We start from the raw sequence: 21,129 nt of genomic DNA, 5'->3' as shown, positions 1-21,129 counted from the left end.
GTTTCTCCTATTCAGCATGCTCAGTGGGAGGACTGGAATAAGGACAGTCGCTGGTACAGACAAAACAGCTCAAGGCCACACATAGATAGTGACTTGAAACTCACGATCCCGTGACCTCCAGCCTAGAAATCCCAAAAGCCCAGCTCTCTCGTCTCAAGCTCCTTTACCGGAGCCTGGCGTGGTGGCCTACAGCTGTAATGCCTGAGGCAGAGGCATGACGATTGCTGTGAGTTTGAGGCCAGCCTGGGACTCGCGGCAACATCCCATCTCACAGAACCATGGGCGAGGATGGAGCTTGGTTGGTAGAGCGCTCTTGTCTATTATTCACTAAGCCCACCCACTGCATAAATCATGGATGTTGGCTGGTGCATGCCCATAGTCGTAGCATTGAGGAAGTGGAGGATCAGTTCAAGGTCATTCTCAATTACATAGTGAACTTAAGCACTCCAGCCAGGAGTACACGAGACCCTACCAAAAAAGAAGAAATAGAGAGAGGAGAAGGCGTGGGCAGGATAAGAAAAACAATTCTCTCCCCAGTGGGCTTTACACCCCTACACAGCCTGCCTGGTCCGTCACCAGGACATAATGACAAGGACATCTTTGGATGTGTCCCCTAGTTCTCCAGCTGCAAGCAGGCTTCAAGGAAAGTCTTGGTAAGGACTCTAAATAGCAAGGACTATGCCCAGTTCCAAATTAATGCTCTTTGCTCTTAAGGCCGCTCTCAGAATAGACATGCCTCGCCTCCTGCTGGCTCCGCAGCCGCAACGTTAGGTACTCCAGGCCTGCAGAGGGCGCTGTGAGCCGCGGACTCCGGGACGCTCTAGCCACCAGGCGGACCAGGAGGCCTCCTCGATGGTGGTGCGCTGTCCAGCATTTCAGCAATCGGCAGCGGCGCCCGCGGGAGGACGGGGGCGCGGGGACGTGGGGGAGGCCACAGAGCTTCCTTGCCCAGCAAAAGACCCAGGAACAAACGAGACCTGGAGTCCCGGCTCCAGAATCTAAAAGACTGCAGAGGTCAGCGGGGAGGTAAGAGCCTCTGATGGGGCGGGGGTGTTTCCCCAGAGGGGCTGGGCTGGGTTGGACCTCAGGCCTCCCCAGCTAGAGGATCCAGATGTGCAAAGGATCGGGGTTGAGGGGTTGATTGTTGAAGTTATCTGTCTGAGGAGTCAGACGAGATAGTATTATAGAGTGATGGAGAAAGTGTGAATTCAAGGGTCAAGGGGAAGACTCTCCTGGACATAAATTAACCATGGTCCAGCCCACGAGAATGCCAAGAAGGCCATCATCTAGTCGCCCTTCCCCCCAGCTTAGGAGAAGCACCTGCTCCCCAGGGAAAGGATACCCCGATGCAGGGACACTGTAGACACCCATCACTTGCAGAGGTGGAATGAACAGGCCACCCCCCCCCCAAGTCTGGATGCTGGGCCTCTGTCCAGCAGGGGGGTGCCTGCATAAAGGACAGTCTGGCCTTTTTCCCAGCTACCCAAATGCCTGGGGGAGGTAGGAGCTGGCAGTGAGAATTGGGTCTCTCACAAGCTGGCATTTATTCTCACACTGGGAAGAGGATGGAGGGTGCAGATGTGAAAATAGCCCCTGGGAGTTTGGAAGGGCACTCTGCAAGAATTTTTAAGGCTCGGGGTAGGTCCAGCCTTGTGGTAGATTTATGATAAAGCACACAGGGTGGAGAGAGATGCAGCCTCTAGTTTGCCAGCTTCTCCCACTTTCTTTCAAGGTCTCCTGCCTGGACAGTAAGGTCTCCTGCAGTTCCTGTTTTTGACAGCTTGTTCCCATAAGGACAAATCAGGGAGATCTAGAAAAAGGCCACTCGTGTCAGATGTGGCACTCCAACATCTGTGCTGTATCCCAGCCATAACTTCTCAGTTCCCCAACACCTCTCCACTCACCTGCTTGTGGTGTTGTCACACCTGGACCGGCTCTCTGTCCTGTATCAAAAGAAAAAAAAAAAGCAGTTATGGTGATGAGCAGTAAGGGTTTCTCTATCTAGAGGGTCGGCTTGAGGTCATGACCTGGGCTGGCCCCGGATTCTTCACCCCATCCAGAAATAGAACTATGTTGACTAGGAAATTGCTCCCACAGAACACTAGATTTGGGGTTCCTTAACTTTATATCCTATCCCACGCTCCTGTGTGGGGTGGAGGAGCAATTCTTCAAGGATGACTAAAGAGAGTGGATTGGGTTTTCAGAGGTGAGTGGTGGGGTGGCTTGAGAGTCACAGACTCTGAAGTCAAGAAACGCGGAGTCAAATATAGGTTATGTGACCTCAGGTAAAGCCTCTTAACCTTTCTGAGCTTGCCTCCTACTGTGTGAACAGGTGGAATGTTACGGAGATCTCTTTTGTTGTTGAGGGTGACAGGGGCACTTGCTGGGAGAGTGGGCAGAATGCTTCGTGGTTAAACTACTGGGGTCATCTATATAACAAACGGGACACTATTTACACAGTAGGATGTTAGGGCCAGTGAGATGGATCAGTAGGTAAAAAGCACTTGCCACCAAGCCTGACAGCCTAAGTTCAACCCCTGGACCCCACATTGTAGAAGAAGAGAACCAAATCCCACAGTTGTCCTCTGACCTCCATGTGTGCACTGTCACTCCTGTCTCTCCCCACCCACAAATAAATAAATGTAAATGAACTGGGAGGTGGTGGCACATGATTTTAATCCTTGCACTCAGGAGGCAGAGGCAGGTCGATCTCTGAGTTTGAGGCCAGCCTAGTCTATAGAGTGATTTCCAGGACAACGCGCGCACAGGCACACATGCTAGATGAATATTAATAAAGAGATTACAAGTAAATGTTTCCTACAGAGATTCATAGAGGTACTTGAAGTATGTCTTCTGATTCCCAAAGGTCAGCTTCTTAGAGAACCATGCTAGTTGAGACTATCACACCAGGCTCCATGATTGGCATGCGGCTGCAATGGACCCTGCTAGTCCTCACCAATGCTCCTCAAGGAAGATCTCATTGGTCCTTTTTCACAGCTGAGAAGTGAGGTTAGACTGACTTTTCCAAGGTCACAAAGCCACTTAGCTATCCTCCCTGGGGCAGAATATTGCTGATGACTTGTCCCAACCTCTTTCTGTCAAGGTCTGGATAAGTGTCAGTTTCTTGACCTGTGATGTCAGCTTACAGGTGTGGGGCTTGAGGCATACACAGTGAAGTAGGGAGATGACTGCCCCAAGGTCACTAGGACATTTGATGGTAGAATGTACTTTGGACTGGCATCTGTGCACCCCTACTGCAACCTGCCCCCCCCCATCATGATCCCATCCCCCAGGAGAAGTCCCATCCAGTCATTATCATACCTTCATCCCACCTGCTCCACCCCAACAGGCTCTTGCTGACCTTAGAAAGCTAGTGGCTGCCCATTGCCTTCTGAGTGGCTACCTCCCACCCCTTCATGCAGCCCATGGTCATAGCAGCCATCAGCCTTGTTGGAGTCAGCCTCCCTTCCTGCCCACATCTCCTCCTCTCCCAACATATTATTCACTCCAGGGCCGGGTGGGAGCCTGTGTCTCTTCCTTAACCTACACCTTGAACTATTCACATGACCATCACACACACACACACACACACACACACACACACACACACACACACCATCACATCTTCATATGACTTGGTTAAGAGGTACTACTGTGGTGGGGAGAACTGGGTGGTAGCCCACACCTTTAATCCCAGCACTCTGGGGGCAGACGGAAGTGGATCTCTGAGTTCAAGGCCAGCCTGGTCTACAGAGTGAGTTCCAGGACAGTCATCTATACAGAGAAACCCTTTCTCAAAACAAACAAAAGAAGTGCTGCTGTCTTCCCTTTGCAGAGGACCCAAACAAAGCCTGGAAGTGTGATATGGTTTTTACCAAGGTCTTGGTGCAGTCTAAGCCTACTGTCCCAGAGTGGTTTCCAGAACTCTCTGCTGCCCTCCATTCTCCTTGCTCCCCTGGCTGACCATCTTCCAGAGCACTGTGGACTAGCAGAAGTCAGGGGTAACGTGGGGTAAGAAAACTGCAGGACTGGGCATGTGAGTCCAAGGGCATTTCTGAGGGCAGCTCCAATTGTGAATTCTTCTGACCTTCAACAAGTCTCCCATGTCTCTGTATATAAAGTGATAGTCTTACAGATGACCACCCAAAGTTCCCCTCAGCATTGGGAGTTTTGTTTATTTGTTTGTTTTTCAAGATAGGGATTCTCTGTGTAGCCTTGGCTGTCCTGGACTCACTTTGTAGACCAGGCTGGCCTCAAACTCACAGCGATCCGCCTGCCTCTGCCCCCCAAGTGCTGAGATTAAAGGCATGTGCCACCATGCCCAGCACCAGGATTTTAAAGAGCTCTCTACTCTATAAATCTGTGTGTTGAGCCAGGCCTGAAAATGAAGGCCTGTGATCCCAATCAGTTGGGAGACTGAGGTAGGAGGATTTTGAGGCCAAGGCGAGTCTAGGCAAGAGAATGAGTTCAAGACCATCTTGAACAACTTAACAAGAGTCCATGTCAAAGTAAAAAGATGACTGGGTTACAGTTCAGTGGTAGATGATTTGTTTAGTTCATGAACCAGGGTTCAATCCCTACACTCTCTCTCTTCTCTCTCTCTCTCTCTCTCTCTCTCTCTCTCTCTCTCTCTCTCTCTCTCTCCCCCCCCCCCCAGGGATTGGGGAAATGGCTTAGTCAGTAGAGTGTCACTCAAACTTGAGGACCTGAGTTCGGATCCCCAGCACTCACATAAAAACTGGGTGCTGTGGTATACATCCATAACCCAACCATTAGGAAGGTGGAAACAAGTGGATCCCTGGAGCCAACTTAGCTAATCAGGCTTAGTGAGAGAACCTGATCCAAAAAAATAAGATAGAGAGCAACTAAGAAAGACGCCTGACTTATACCTCTGGCCTTCATGTACATATAAATAGACATGCATTTACACACACACACACACACACACACACACACACACACACACACAAACAAGAGAGAGAGAGGGAGAGAGAGAGAGAGAGAGAGAGAGAGAGAGAGGAGAGAGAGAGAGAGGAGAGGAGAGAGAGAGAGGAGAGAGAGAGAGAGAGGAGAGGAGAGAGAGAGAGGCTGTCCAGAAGCCTGTGATTCCATCCACTGAAGCAGAAATCACCTCCAGTGTTTCAAGGTTTGACCTATCGGCTGCTGCAGCTGAGATTTCAAAATCCACCTGAGCCCCCTGACAGCTGAATCAACTTCCAAGGGCAAGGTGGGGGTGGAGGGTGGGAATAATACCAGGGTCCCAGATACCACAGTGAGCCAAGATTAGACACCCCTCTAGCCTAGGTCTGGGGTGGCCTGCTAGGACACCAAAAATGCCCTCCATATACCTACCTACCAGAATCGCTCACCAGAGCCAGGAGCGGCCCAAGCACCTGACGCACAGGACAGAGAGAACAAGAGATGTTGGCTGAGAGTGCCTTGGGGAATCAGGGCGAGAAAGAAATCTGGCAGCTGAATTCTATAGGGAGAAGCCCAGGCCCGAACAGGAGTGTCTTGTTAGGGAAACGAATGCAGGAGGGAAGAGAGACCTGCTTGGTTCTAAAAAAACCTTCGTCCAGAGAAAAGCCAGGAAATAGAAGAGGGAGGGGATCAGTAGTGAGACCTGCTGAGAGGCAGGAGGCTGGCCAGGAGAAGGGGGGTTCATGAAGGTGACCCTGAAGGCCTGGTGTAATCTGTGAACAAGAAGTTAGATGAGGGCGGGAGTTTGGCTGTAACACGGAAGGTGTCAGGGGCTCTCAACCTTCCTAATGCTGTGACCCCTTAGTACAGTTACTCATTTAATCCCAGCACTCGAAAGGCAGAGGCAGGCGGATTGCTGTGAGTTCGAGGCCAGCCTGGTCTACCAAGGCTACACAGAGAAACCTTGCCTCAAAAAAAAAAAAAAAAAAAAAAAAAAATACAGTTACTCATGTTGTGCTGAGCCCATAACATAACTTTTGTTGCTACTTTGTAACTGTAATTTTGCTGCTGTTACAAATCATAATGTAAATACCTGCTATGCAGATGGTTTCAGGTGATCCCTGTGAAAGGTCATTCCACCTCCAAAGGGGTCCTGATCCACGAGTTGTGAACAACAGGGCTGGGCGATGGCTCAGTTGTTTTTTGTTTGTTTGTTTGTTTGTTTGTTTTAAAAAGCCAAGCAGGTGGTGCTCACTTGTAATCTCAGCACTAGGAAAGCAGAGATGGGTAGAACTCTGGGACTCTGCCTAGCCTAGACCAACTTGGAGCCTCAGGTAAAAAGAAGAGACCCTGCCTCAAAAAATGAGGTGGAGCCAGGCGTGCTAGCGCACGCCTTTAATCCCAGCACTCAGGGAGGCAGAGGCGGGCGGACTGCTGTGAGTTCGAGCCCAGCCTGGTCTACAAAGCAAGTCCAGGACAGCCAAGGCTACACAGAGACACCCTGTCTCGAAACAAACAAACAAAAAGGAGGTGGAGAAGGCTGGCTGGATAATTTAGTGGATCAAGGTACTTGCTGCCAAATTGCCTGGGTTTGATGCCTGGGACTCACATGGTGGAAGAAGAGAACCAAGCCCCTACAAATTGTTCTCTGACTGCCATAAATGTATTATGGCACACACACACACACACACACACACACACACATGGAGGTGGGGAGGATAGAGAGAGGGTGAGAGGCCTAGAATCCTTTTGATAGGGAGAAATTTATTAGCAGCAATCGCAACTGCAGTCTGGTCCAGCCTTGTTCATCCTATGCCGGTGCCTGTGTCTCTCACTCCTTCCCTCTCTTCTGGGCACAAGGAGGACAATAGTCCCACCTGCACCCCAGACCTCTTAGTCCTGTGTCATCCAAAATGGGGCTCTCGGGAGATTTGGGCAGATGATCAAGATCTGGGCTAACTACCGGACTTACAGAAAGGTCTTTCGATGGCTATGTAGACCTTGGCTCCAGAGAAGCCCACCAAGCCCCTAGGGGGGTCCCACCATATTAAAAGCTGCCAGCCTGCGGCAATGTTTCCTCAGCAGGCAGCCTTGCTTCAGCCTCCACCGCCCTCGCCCTGGCCTCCTGCCCACTGCAGAGGTTGCTGTGCCAGGCAAAACTGGCAGACAAGCCTGGATCCCGCAGCACCTTGCTGGGGCCACCGAAAGCTATGAGAAGGCTGGGCCAAGCTCCCTGATCCTGGAGTGCAGACCCCTTCTTCATTTTGAGTGTGGGGTGGGGTCCCTTCCTTCCACTATTTCCCAGAATGACCCAGGACAGAGACAGACAGACAAACACAAACTGTGTTGAATTCTCTCTTTAGCAGGCTCTCAATATATGTCACAGGTTAGCCTAGACTGAGCCTAAACTTGTGGCTATCCTCTGACAGGCATATGCCTAGAATGTGAGGAATCCTTTGATCTTTACAACTAACCTGTTTTCCAGCTGGCAAAGGCACACACTGGTAATCCAAGGGACTAGCCTGGTCTACAGAGTGAGTTCCAGGACAGCTCGAGCTACAGAGTGAGACCCTGACTCACAGAAACATAAATAAAGAAGTAAATAAGAATGACGTTATAGCTGGGCGGTGGTGGCGCACGCCTTTAATCCCAGCACTCGGGAGGCAGAGGCAGGCAGGTCGCTGTGAGTTCGAGGCCAGTCTGGTCTACAAAGTGAGTCCAGGACGGCCAAGGCTACACAGAGAAACTCTGTCCTGAAAAACAAAAAGCAAAACCAAACAAACAAAAAGAATGGTGTCACACGTGAACGCTTGCTTGTAATCCCAGCATTTGGAAGGCTGTGCCAGAAGGATTGCTGGCAATTTGAAACCAGTTTGGGCTGCATAGTGAGTTTCTGGACAGTCTAGGCAACAGAATGAGAGCATGTCAAAAAGAGAGAGACATAGACACAGAGAGGCAGGGAGCACGGGACAGGGTCGGGGAAGTCTCATTGTACAACAATGTACCCAAACCAACCATCACCCCTGGGACCAGTGAGATGGCTTGGTGAGTGAGGGCACTGCCACCAAACCAGACAACTTGAACTTGATCCCCAGAACCAGCATGGTGGAAGGATAGAACTGATTCCTGAAAGAACTACTGACTTCTCTGTCGCCCACATGCACACTGTGGTATGCATATGTGCATACCTGCACACATGTGTACACATATGTGCACATGCACAGAGACACATGCACTGATAATGAAATTTATTAAAAAAAAATCTTTTTGGAGACAGGGGTGTGTGTGTGTGTGTGTGTGTGTGTGTGTGTGTGTGTGTGTGTGTGTGTGTAGCCCTGGCTGTTCTAGAACTTGCACTGTGGATCAGACTGGCCTCAAACTCAGAGATCCCCTGCCTCTGCTTCCCAAATACTGGGATTAAAGGTGTGTGCCATCACTGCTACGTAGCAATTTAAAATTTTTAATGAGGTCAGATATACAGCATAATGGTAAAGCATCTGCTTAGAATCCTCTAGTGAGGGGTTGGGAGTGTGGTACAGTGGTTAGAGATCTGCCTAGCATGTACAAAGTCCTGGGTTCCATTCATTCCTCTCTCTCTCTCTCTCTCTCTCTCTCTCTCTCTCTCTCTCTCACACACACACACACACACACACACACACACACACACACACACACACACAAAGACAAACACTCTTACCACCCAAAGATAAGCACTAAGATTGTCTAAGACTGTGGTACCTCCTTGCAGACTTCCTCCTACATGCTCATTGCTACATGAAATTAAATCACTGGAAATGTCCTATTGAGAGACGTCTGTGTTCTTTTGTAGTTTTTGTTTGTTTGTTTGGCTTTTTGTTTTGTTTTGTTTTTTAGACAAGGTTTCTCTGTGTAGCCTTGGCTGTCCTGGACTTGCTTTGTAGACCAGGCTGACCTCAAATTCACAGAGATCCACCTGCCTTTGCCTCCCCAAGTCCTGGGATTATAGGCATGCGCCACTACTCCTGGCTCTACATCTTTTCTTTTCTTTTTTTTTTTTCCCCCTTCTCCAGTCTGAGCATCCTTGGACATTTTTAGAGCTTGTTCAGAAATATACTTGAGCTTTTGCCCCAGTGAGGAGCGTGAGCCCCTGGGAGGCTGTAGAAAGACTGGGTGTGCGTGAGGCTATTTTCCCAGCAAGCCAAGGATAGCAGAGGGGAAAGCCGGACCTGTGTCCCACCCATCTCAGGCAGGGTCTGGGGGCTATGTGTTTTTCTTGAAAGGGATGACTATGGGGCCTGGGGCAGATGAGCCTGAGAGTGAGGTAGCTCTGTCTTGTCAGTTTCCTATGCCAGGGACTGCAGGAGGGAGCAGCCATAGCTGCTGGCATGGGATAGTCTGAGTAGGTCACACATTCCCAGGGGAGAGCATGGATCCTGCAAGACTTCAGTGGAAAGAGCTCAGAGCTGGAATCAAGTGACAGCCGTCTCCTGGGCTCTGCTTTCAGCTGGGCCCACCCTCCATCCTTACAACAGGCTCCCAAAGTGCGTAGCTCTCTCCTAGTGCACAAGGAGAAGTGATAGACGATGGATTTGACAGCAAGTCCTTAAGAATAAAATCCAGGCTGGGTGTTGGTGCATGCCTTTAATCCCTGCACTCGGGAGGCAGGGGCAGGAGGATCTCTCTGAGTTTAAGGCCAGCCTGGCCTCCTCTACAGAGCTAGTTCCAGGACAGCCAGAACTACTCAGAAAGACCTTGTCTTGAAAAGCATCATCATCATCATCATCATCATCATCAATAGAATAAAATCCAATATGTATCTGAGACAGCAGTCACCATCTGGGTGGGTGGCTCAATATAATTCATACTCGGGGGAATGTCTCTTTGTTCCTGGGCACTCTGTGAGCCCTGAGGACACAGAGGTCAATCTGACCCTGGCCTTGACCTTGAAGAATTCCCCAGAGCAGTTGTGGGAACTGACCATTATGCCCTTCTGGAGGTTCAGCTAGGTAGAAGCTATCCACAGGGATGTGGGCTATAGGAGGAGGCCCCCCGAGAGAGCCGATGCTTTTTTTGGGGCCCTGGAGACTGATAAAGAAGGCGCAGAGGAGTGACACCCAGAATAGCAAGGGTATTGACATGGAAGGGTGAGCCAGGGAGAGTGGGGACATGACTGCTGTCCTAGCAATAGCGGCAGGAGGACCTACTGCAGCGTTCTCAACCTGGGGGTCTCAACCCCTTTTTGGGGGGAAGGGCGTCGAACAACCCTTTCACAGGGGTTGCCTAAGACCATTGGAAAACATTTACATTATGACTCATAATAGTAGCAAAATTACAGATATGAAATAGCAATAAAAGTAACTGGATAGTTGCAGGATGGGGGTGGGGGTGGGGTGGGGTCACCACAAGATGAGGAACTCTATTTAAAGGGTGGCAGCATTAGGAAGGTTGAGAAGCACTGAGCTAGGGTTTCAGGCCAGCTGGGATTCATAGGGAGACTTTCTCAAAAATCCGAAAGAGCGAGAAGGGAGGGAGGAAGAGTAAGAGGGAGGGGAGGGAAGGAGGGAGGGAGGAAGAAAAGACAAATATATCAGGCATTAAGGGCTGTGGCCAATAAGGGGCTGCTGTCCATTGAAGGGGAAGCTGCTGTCCATCCACCAGGGCACTAAGAGACCTCATACAGGTCCTGGTCCCCCAGGAGACTTGACAGAGATGGGTGTGCATGTACCCAGACTAGAATCTTCTAGAGAAAGAAGGAGGTCAGTGGGTGGGGAGAAAGCCAAGGACAGACCCTTCAGCCTATCCCCAGCTGATGGCATGGCCCTCAGCACCCGACAAAGACCCCTGGTTAGCAGAGTCAGCTCAGGACTAGTAGAGTAGCTGAGCCACCCCAGAGAGTCACCGGAAGTATTCTGGAAGAGATTGAAGCAGGGACACTCAGCTGGTCCTGTTCACTCACTCAGTATCCTGTGCAGACCACTTCTCTTTGCTCCTTGTAAGTATGTATATGGGGGTGCATACACACACGTGCAAGTGTGCATGCATGTTTGCATGTGAGTGAACATGGCTATATGTGTGTACAGATGTGCACGCACATATGAAGGGCAGAGGAAATGCCAGGCGCCGTCTTTCTTATGTATCTATTTACTTATTTATAGACAGGGTCTCTCGCTGGCCTGCAGCCCACCAAGTAGGCGAGGCTGGCTGGTTAGGAAGCCCCAGGGATCTGCCTGTTTCTACTTTCTAGCACCAAGATTTTAAGCATGCTTTCTCAGAAAAAGAAAATGGCTTTGGGGTTTGGGCTCAGATGCTCCAGCTTGCGTGGCAAGCTCTTTGCTGACTGAGCCATCCCCTCCGGCCCTGTTGCCTGGTTTTGCTTTGCTTTTTGTTTATTTGTTTGTTTGTTTGGTTTAAAAAAAATATTTTTATTTACATTTATTGTACTTGGGCACACATGCCTCAGTAGAAAGCGGGGGAGGGGGGGTGGGGGGCAGGTAATAACTCACAGGGGTTGAATCTTGAGCATAGAACTCAGGTCACCAGGTTTGGCAGTAAGTGCCTTTACACTAAACCATTTACCAGCCCTGTACGGTTGTTGTTAATTTTTCTAGTTTTGTTTGTTTGTTGCTTTGAAGACACGGTCTTTTGTATGCTAGGCTGGTCTTGAGTTTCATGCATTGCCAAGGCTAGCCTTCAACTCCTGAGCACCCTGCCCTTGCCTCCCAGGTGCTGGGATCGCGGATGTGCCCAGCCACACTTTGACGTCCATCGGCTTTTAAATTCTTCCTTCCTCTACCCCCCTTCTCTGGCGTATCAGACAGCAGGTGTGCCCGTTCCTACCTTCATTCAGTCACTCACCAAACCTTGCTTGGTGCGCTTCTTCTCTGAGAAGCTGCATAATCGTTATTATGCACCACCCCATGTTGGACATTGGGTGAAGAAAGATGCAGAACCATGTTAGCACCAAAGCTCTCCTCAGCAGAAAACTTGTCTAGAATCCCCCAGTGAGAGGCTGGGCACGGCTAGGTGGTAGAATGCTTGCTTGCTTAGTCTGGACCAGCTGCAGGTACCATCCTCGGCACCGCAAAGACAAAAATGTCCTTTTTGCCTCGAGTTGGTAATGTCTCTGCAAGTGACGTGGCTTAGATGGGAGGGTCTGAGGGTGGCCCAGGCTCTGGTGCAAGACAAGGTTGCTTTGGCTGGGTGGCTTTAGAGCCAGCATCTCAGATAGACCTCACAGAACCCATGTAGGTCTGCCAGAAGGAAGGACACTTCTGAAGGAGGAAGAGAGAGGAAGAAAAGCCAGGGCCAAGGAGCTTGGGACTCAGCAGAAGACATAGGCAGCTTGTGGAGACTTAGTGCCAGGTGACACTGTGAGATGTGAGGCTCCAAGTCTTTCTCCTGCAGGCAGCATAGGACACAAAGGACGCTCCCAGCGGGACCCACCAGACAGAACTGTTTGAAGACGGGCAGGCATGATTTAGACAGATGGAAACTGGGAGGGCAATGATGTATTTTCAGGACATGAGTCACATGACCCGGGGCCAACCCAGGACATCCAAATTCACCGCAGCATGATCTGATGATGCAGTATGCAGTATGCCTGCCTCTGTGCTTCTAGAAGAGTCTGTGATAAGAGAATTCCTAGGACCCAACCTGGATCGTGGGTTCAGAATCTGAGGGTGAGGTGCGAGGGTCAAATATCAAAGCACCCAGATGCCGGGACACACTAGAGTTGGGGAGCAGAGGTACTGAAAATGGAGCTCAGTGGTAGAGCGTTTGATTAGCATAGCAGCACCCTGGGTTCCCAACGCCAGAACACTAAGAAATCAACAATGTAAAAGAATGATTCCAACACTTAGGCAGTTGAGATAGTAGGGAGTTCAAGTTCAGCCTTGACCTTGTCCTGAAATAAAAATCAAGACGCTGGAAGAGTGGCTTAGCAATAGAGCACCCACCTAGCGCACATCTGGCCTTGGGTTTCATTCCCAGCATTGCCTTGCCAAAAACACGTTCTTTTTGCACGGAGTTGAGAGCCAGTATCTTATTCTCGCATATGTGGCTCCCTCTACCCAAAATGCCCTTCTTCCTCCTCCTCTTTCTCCTCCTCCTCCTCTGCCTCCTTCATCTCCAGGCTCTGCTCAGACAGCTCCCGTGAGTTGTGTCAAGTCGAGCTGTCTCCTGTGTGTTTTTCGAGGCTCCTTGCTCAGCCTCCCCTCTGCTCTCACCCCTCTTGGCTCTCTGTTTCGCCATCTCCCAGGCACCAGGCTCTGGGGCTTGAGATCCGCGCGTCTTTCTCAGCCTCACAACACCCAACGGAGTAGGCCGGGAGCCGAGGAGCGGACCTCAGCTCAGGAAACGCAACCGCTGTGCGTGAGGCTGTCCTGTTCCTGGGTGTCCAGGCGTGTTGCCATTGAAGGGCAAGGTCCTGTGCCCCGTGTTGTCAGGGTCCCCGCGCTGCCTGGGCTGGCATGGGAAAGGCTCATTCATTCCATCATTCCATCATCTTCAGAGTGGCGCGGAGGCCGGCCCTTCCCATCCAGGCCTGCTGTGCAGCCTGAGATGCCCATGGCCTTGGTGAAGGTGATAGGCCCTGAGGCACATGACCTGGGAGGCTGTGGATACAGGGGATGTGCTCAGGAACCTTAGAGCAGTCTTTTGGACAGATGCAACTTTCCTTCCTCTCCTAGCCTCTCTCCCACAGAGGGTCTCCTCTCCTAAGGATTGACCCCAGGATGGTGTGCAGGCAACGTGAGCGATATGCCTCGGGCAACATCTCTAGCCCCTCACGAAGCAAGAGCGCTACCACTAAGCTATACCCCACACACCACTTTTTTGCTTTTTATTTGAAGTTATCAGTTCTCTGGAGATGACAGACCTATGCTAACAGACCCAGCTCACATCACGCTTTCCACCCTGGCCAGAGTCTAGGCAGAGCTCATAGCAGGAGTGGATTCCATGCTGATGGCAAAGCAAGAAAAACACATGGAAAGGCACACATGGGAAGGCATGAGTAGCAACACCAAGAGACTCACCCCTTCCTTCCCAGAGACTGGAGGGCCTCCTTCATCCCTTCTCCACTTGCCATCCCTGAGGGATCCATGGGTTATTGTCAATGATATTGCTAATTAGCTGCTTAAATAACGATTTAGGATAATCAGATTAATTGACATTAATTTGTTACTGTTTGTCAAGGACCCTGGAAAGCCGAGCCTCTCAGAGTTGAAGTGTGTGTGTCAGGCATTGGGCAGAGGACTCGGAAGAAGATGGCATCATGCTATACAGAGCTGCAACTGAGCAGGTGGCAGGCAAGGCCAGGACCAAGGGCTCCTAGAAACCACCCTGGGCCTGAGTCTCTCTGTCTACCATGCTGAGCTTCTAAGCGCTTTAGCTCTTCTTTGTCTTCCTCGGATGCATTAAGAAAAGGGTTGGGGGCTGCCAAGATGGCTCCGCGGGTAAAAGCACTTGCCACCAAGCCTGAAATGGCCAGAGGTTAAGCCCCTGGGACACACAGAGTGGAAGGACAACTCCTTCAAGTTGTCAGTTGACAGCCATGTGTCTGCCATAACACACACACACACACACACACACACACACACAACACACACACACACACACACTGTAGACCAGGCTGGCCTCTGCCTCCCTAGTGCTGATAAAGGAATGCTCCACCACACCCGGCCAATCGATTTAATTTTTACAACAGTTTGAGGCAGCTGTGTATGGTGCCTCCACCGTGCAGCAGGGCTGAGCCTGCCTGCTTTGGGAGTTCTAACTCAAAAAAGTGTAACTCCTTCATTCATTCTCTCTTTCTCATCTGAGCATGCTCTCTATGGGCCCTGCCCTTTCCTCACCTCCCCAGCCCTCTTTCTCTGAAGCCCCGTCCCTTGCTTCTACTTCATAGCTGCTTGCTTTTTTGATCCCAAACTCATGAAGGCATGGTCTTTTTCTTCCTCTTCTCCAACCCCCCACCCCCTGCCCAGCAGCTGCTGAGCCATTGAGCTTGCTTACCCTGTTATGGTTTTTATTTTCTCTCAGAACAGTAATAAAATTGCCCTCTAGCTCCAGAGAAAACAAAACAAAAAAGGTTTGACAGCTGGGCATAATGGTTAGGAGGCTGAGGCAGGAGGATCACAAGTTTGATGGCCTCCTGGGATACGTAGTTTGAGGCTAGCCTGGGCTGCAGAAGGAGACAGTGCCTCAAAGAAATGGTTCGAAACGGGGAAGAAGGGGGCTCTGGGGAGTGGAACCGTTGTAAAGTACCTGCTGCACATGAGTGATCATGGGCATGGGAGTACACAATTGTAATCCCAGCATGGGAGGAGTGGAGACAGGAGGATTCCCGGAGCTCACTAGCCAGCCTAGCTTAATTGATGAGCTGTGGGTCCCAGTGAGGAGCCATCTCAAAAACCAAGGTAGATGACTCCTGAGGAAAGGTGCCTGGGGTTGATCTCTGGCCTCCATTGGCAAACCTTCACCTGAGCATACAAAGAAAAAACAAAACCAAGGGAGAGAAGAAAACTGACCGTCCTCCACCCACAAGGGAAGTCCTCCTGAAAAGAGACCGAATTCTAAATATGTTGTAGTGTTAATAGGTCACTGTACAACAACTGCTGGGTGTGGCACGGCACACACACAGACAACCTTTTGAAAACCCAGAAGAGTGAAAAACAAACAAAAAATAAAAACCAAATTGCTGGGTGTGGTAGTGGCAGCGCATGCCTTTAATCCTAGTGTTTGGGAGGCAGAGGTAGGCCAATCTCTGAGTTCAAGGTCAGCCTGGTCTACAAAGTGAATTCCAAGAGAAACCCTGTCTCAAAAAGCCAAAAGATTAAAAAAAAAAAAAAAAAAAAAAAAGCCCAGGAAACATGAGCAGGGCAGGGCTGATAAAACAGGCAAAATAAGAAGCTGTGATGAGAGGGACTGGCTTGCAATACATTTCAATGCCTGTTGAAAAAACATGACTTACTGTTTTAGATTACAGCACTTGAAACAACAACAGGAAAATTTACTATGAAATTCATCCTACGTCTTAAGAAAGAAAAAAAAAAAAAAAAAAAAAGAAAGAAAGGAAAAGCCAGCCCACTCAAAAATATGAGTGTGAATTTGTCTTTACCGACAAATTCCCCCTAAATCAAATGGCTCCTACATCAGATACAAGCTCAGAGCAGACTTGGGACTCAGGAGCCCGAGGTCTTGTTTTTTGTGAGTTTTCTGTGGGCTTGGCCTTATTGACCTGGCTTCCACCTCCCAAGTGCTGGGATCACAAATGTGTGCTGCCACCCGCTGCGTCAGCCGTGAGTCTTGCCTTGGTTGTCTTCCCTCCCAGTCTCTGGGCCTTCCTGGTAAGTCTCTGGTCTGTCTTCCTAAGAGGCTATACTCCTCTTTTGTGCAGTGGATGTGTGGATATTTTTAGTAAACTATAAATGCGTGTAAATGTATGCAAGATAAGGGTGTCCGTTTGGTGTGAGGGTGGAGTTCCCAATACAAGAGTGCTTCCCCATCAGGAAAAGAGACTCCAAGCTTGAGAACAGAGATCTTAGTGTGGAAAGGAAAAACAGGGAATGAATGTGGTGTCTCTTTCTGTCTCTTATCCCCTTTACTGCCCAGTCTTGCAGCCCCCGGGGGAGGAAGGACCAGGAGAGACTGGAGGCTGTTGCCTAGCAACGAAAGGCACATCTGGATCGATGGAAAGGCAGGCGATGCTCCAGCCCCCAGCCCGACTCTCTTTGGCTATCTCTTTGATCTCAGCTGGCCCAGCAGGAACATGAGGCAGGGATGCCCAGGGCGGCCTGCCTGATTAGAGCCAAGTCAATAGAGGGAATTTTCCATAATGAGGTTTATGTGGGCAGAGAAGGCATCTGCCCCAGACTCCACCAACTCCCCTGTGGGAGAAAGTAGCTGTCTGGCCAGTACTCACTGCTCCTACCAATAGCTTCTGAGTTGACCTATGGCCTGCCAACTCTTATTTGTTTGTTCAGTGTGTGTGTGATATGTGCTGGTGTGTATGTGGTATGTGCAGGTGTGTGTGTGTGTGGTATGTGCAGGTGTGTGTGTGTGATATGTGCTGGTGTGTATGCAGTATGTACAGGTGTGTGCATGGTATGTGCAGGTAGGTGTATGTGTGGTGTATGCGGGTATGTGTGTGACATGTGCAGATGTGTGTGCAGATGCACATGTGTTCAGATGTTGGTGTTTGGAGCTCCCTTTTTATTCAGCCTGAAGCCACAGCTCATAGAACAGTGTCACGCATATTTAGAGTAGGTTGTCCCACCTTAATTAACTTAATGTAGAAAAATCTCTCATACACATATCCAGAGATTTGTCTTCAAGATGATCCTATACCCTGTCAAACTGACAATAAAAACCGTCGCAGTAGCCCAGGCTGGCCTCTAACGCCTCATCTTACTGCCTCAGGCTCCACGTGCTGGCGTCATACATAGGTACCACCATGTGCAGCTTCCTCCCAAGTTTGACTTTTCTCCAGGGACAACCACCATGTGCAGCTTCCTCCCAAGTTTGACTTTTCTCCAGGGACAAAAAGACCAACCCCATGTAGACCCACCTTCCCATCTAACCAGCGTCTGGATATCGTCTGGGATTTTCTTGTTCTTGGGGTGGAGGATGGTGAAGCCGTCATGAATACGAAGGCTTCTCTGGTGTCATGCTAGAGGCAGCTCCAGAGGCCAGTATAGGTTGATCCTTAGAAAGATGACCTGCCAACAGCCCTTCGGGGCAGCCGAGACACGAGACAGCCCCTTCTCCAATTGAGTTGAAGCTGCTCTTTGGTCCCTACCAGATCACCCCAAATCTCCCTTCTGGTGCCATCATGGGGAAGATCCCCATCTAGACGGTGACAGCCTCCCTGAAGGCCACAGGGATCTCTAAGGAGTGCCAAACTGGCTACTCAAGGGAGACAGAGCCCTTTGTTTCCTGAGAGCGCAGATGAGGAAGCACTGATATGCTCAACTGGTTTGTGTTCTGGGACGTTGGTGTGTGTGTGTGTGTGTGTGTGTGTGTGTGTGTGTGTGTGTGCACGCATATGTGCACACACTCGGGAGGTGGGGCATGAGTGCATGCACACTTACTTGCTTATGGGGCTAGAAGGCAACTTTAAGTTTTGTTCCTCAGGTGGCATCTATTTTATTTTTTAAAACGGTCACACTGACTCTGGAGCTCGCCTAGGCCAGCTGACCAGAAAGAACCAGGGATTACAAATGAGCACTACACTACCCTGTCCGGTGTTGCACTTGTTTTGTTTGATTTTTCCCCTTGAGACAGGGTTTCTCTGTGTAGCCTTGGCTTTCCTAGAACTTGCTCTGTAGACCAGGCTGGCCTCAAACTCAGAGATCCACCTGCCTCTGCCTCACGAGTGCTGGGACTAAAAGGCGTGCGCCACCAAAACCAGCAGCTATGTCCAGCTTTTCTCCTTAAGATGGTTAAAAAATGTGTTTGTGTGTATGTATGGGTCTGTGTTCACTTGTGTGTGGGTGCCCTAGAAGGCCAGAAGATACTGGGTACTTGGAGGTACTGGATCCTCTGGGGCTGGAGTTAGAGGTGGTTGCAAACTACTCTAAAGGGTGCTGGGATCAGAACTCTGGTCCTCTGGAAGAGCGGGAAATGCTCTTAACTGCTGAGCCATCACTCTAGCTCCATGCCTGCCTTTTAAAGAACACACTGAGGCTTGCCATGACTGTTGCCAATTAAACCATCTCTCCAGCCTTTATTTTATTTTTGAGATTGAGGGGGGTATCTCATTTTTCCATACTGGTCTTGCACTGGATATATAGCTGAGAATGATGGTAAAATATGGTAAAATATTACTTTATATGTATTTATTATGCCATGCGTGGGCATGTGTGCATATATGAATATGTGCATACACACACAGGTGCTCATGACACACCAAGGCCCACATGTGAAGGTCTGAGGATGAGAGTCATTTCTCTCCTTTGTACCGTGTGTGTGTGTGTGTGGGGTTCCGGGGACCAAACTCAGCCTGGCAGCAAATGCCTTTAGCTACTGAGCTTTCTCGGCTGCCTACTGAGGATGACCTTGAACTTCTGACCATCCTGCCTCCAGCACCCAAGTCGCATCATTCCTCTGATCTCGTGCAGTGCTGGGGGGTGGGGTGGAGCCCAGGGTTTTGTGTACACTAGACAAGCCCTGTACCGACTGAGCCACATCCTGAGACCTCACTTCTGGTTTCAGTAGCTGTGTGCTGATTTGGGCTGGTTTATATGGTGTTTGAGAGCCACTATTGCCTGTTCTGGTCTATTCCAGAGCCTGGAGTACTGGAGGTTGGGCACCCTTGGTTCGTGTTGCTAGTCTCAACTCTTGGCTTGATGGGGTCTGTCCCATACAAAGCTCTGTATAGCCAGCTCTGGACCTCAGTGGTCTGTACTGATGTCACCTGGCCTGTAGGCTTAGACTGTGGCTCCTCCTTAACAATCACACAGCAGAGACATCCCTGGCTCTAGGAACCTACCTTCCAGGCTTCTGGTATGGGAATTCAAGTTGGAACTCTTAGAACAGGGGGAGGGTCCTGGCTAGAAGTCCTTTCCGTGTCATACAGAGACTGAGCTGACTCCAGCGAAGAGACAACAATGTAGTTTATGCAAATGACAAAAGGACCCAGACTGGATGTTGGGAGCAAGGACTAAGGATCAGTTCCATGGAGGTCCCTGAAGTCGACAGTGGTACAACAGAGGAGATGAGCTCTGCACCATTACAAACACAGGCTAGATTTCTATAACATTTGTTTGTTCATTTACTTACTTACTTAACGGGTGTGTGCCGTGACTCAAGCATGTGGCAGTCAGGGGACAACTTGTGGGAGTCAGTCCTCTCCTCCCAGGGTTTGAACTCAGGTCCTCAGGCTTTGCCTGCCCCAGGCTGAATTTCTGCCGCTGTTGTTTATTTTGACATAAGGTCCCATGCAGCACAGGCAGGTCTTGAACTTACGATGTAGCCAAGGATGACCTCGAACTATTGATCCTCCTGTTTCCACCTTCAAGTGCCTAGAGGATCACAGATAGATGGCTGCTCAGTGTGAAGGCCCATATACCAGACACCGAGGATGGGAAGATAGAGTTACTCAACTGCTCTCCTTAGAGAGACACCAGCTAAGCTGGGCATTGTGGTATGTGTCTGTAATTCCAGCACACAAAAGGCTGAGACAGAAAACTCATGAGTCAATTTCCAGTATGGGAAATTAGGCATGATGGCACACCCTCTAATCCTAGCATTTGAGAGGCAGAAGCCGGTGGAGCTCTGAGAGTTCGAGGCCCGCCTGGTCTGCATAGTGAGCTCCAGGGCAGCCAGGGCTACCTAGTGAGACCTTGCCTCAAAAACATGGCTGGGCATATGGCTTAACTGGTGCACATATGCCTGGGTTTGATCTTGAGTACAGCAGACTCTGGGCATGTTGACTAATGCTGTGTAATCCCAGCACTCTGGAGGTAAAGGCTGAAGAACAAGTTCAAGGTCATCCTTGGCTACATAAGGAGTTCAAGGCCAGCCTGGGCTACATGAGACAATAACTAAATGAACAATACCTAACTGTGTCACTCAGGCCAAGACGGAATATAGCTGAACTAGAGCTAAAGTGATAAGGTGACCCCCAAAGGCATATCCCCTAGGAGGACATACTTTATGAAGTCACTGGAGGCTGCACAGAAGAGGTGGCACTTGTCCCTCCCGGCCAAATGAATGGGGTGGTAAGGCATTCCAGACAGGAGGAACAGTATAGTATAGTGTGTGCAGAATAAAGCAGACCAGAGCAGGGGAAACGGGAGCTGGCCTGAGGCTAGACAGGTTGTCTAAACCCACAGGCTATCAAAACAGCCTGTGCTTTCTCCTGGGCCGAGCACCTTTCCCGTCTGCCTGCCTTGGGTCACCATCTCACTCCTGTTCAACAGCACAGACTGAAGCTGCAGAGAAGGGATCAGGCCACGCCCTGGCCCGGGTGGTTGGACAGAGAGCTCTAGACTGAACAGGAGGGGACAGTAGAAGGGACCATGAGTCATGCTGTGCTTGGCGGAACAGCACTGAGGTACCAGCACAGCACAAGCCGGGCTGCCACTCTCTCCCCCAGGCTCCCACCTTGACTCCAGACCAGGTAACCCTAGCATAAGAGCCTCCGCCAAGGTTTTTCTCTGGCTCCAGCTGGGCCCCCAGGAATCTCCAGCCACTGAATAATTGAAAGGAAGCCGTTTGGGCTCTTTTCCTCCC

The 21,129-nt window shown here is 50.1% G+C and overlaps 1 protein-coding gene across 1 annotated transcript in view; it reads left to right on the top strand.

Annotated features, from left to right (window-relative positions):
- Positions 1-825: 825 nt before the first annotated feature.
- The window catches only part of Srrm3 (serine/arginine repetitive matrix 3), a 68,814-nt gene continuing 48,510 nt past the window's right edge, over positions 826-21,129 (top strand). Inside the window, exon 1 of the mRNA XM_051161312.1 lies at positions 826-1,026. The gene's annotated coding sequence lies outside the window, so the exon portion shown is untranslated. The remainder of the gene's footprint in view (positions 1,027-21,129) is intronic.

This window comes from Acomys russatus, chromosome 19 (genome assembly GCF_903995435.1).
Source record: "Acomys russatus chromosome 19, mAcoRus1.1, whole genome shotgun sequence".
Classification (NCBI taxonomy): domain Eukaryota; kingdom Metazoa; phylum Chordata; class Mammalia; order Rodentia; family Muridae; genus Acomys; species Acomys russatus.
This window is presented reverse-complemented; position numbering and strand designations above follow the sequence as displayed.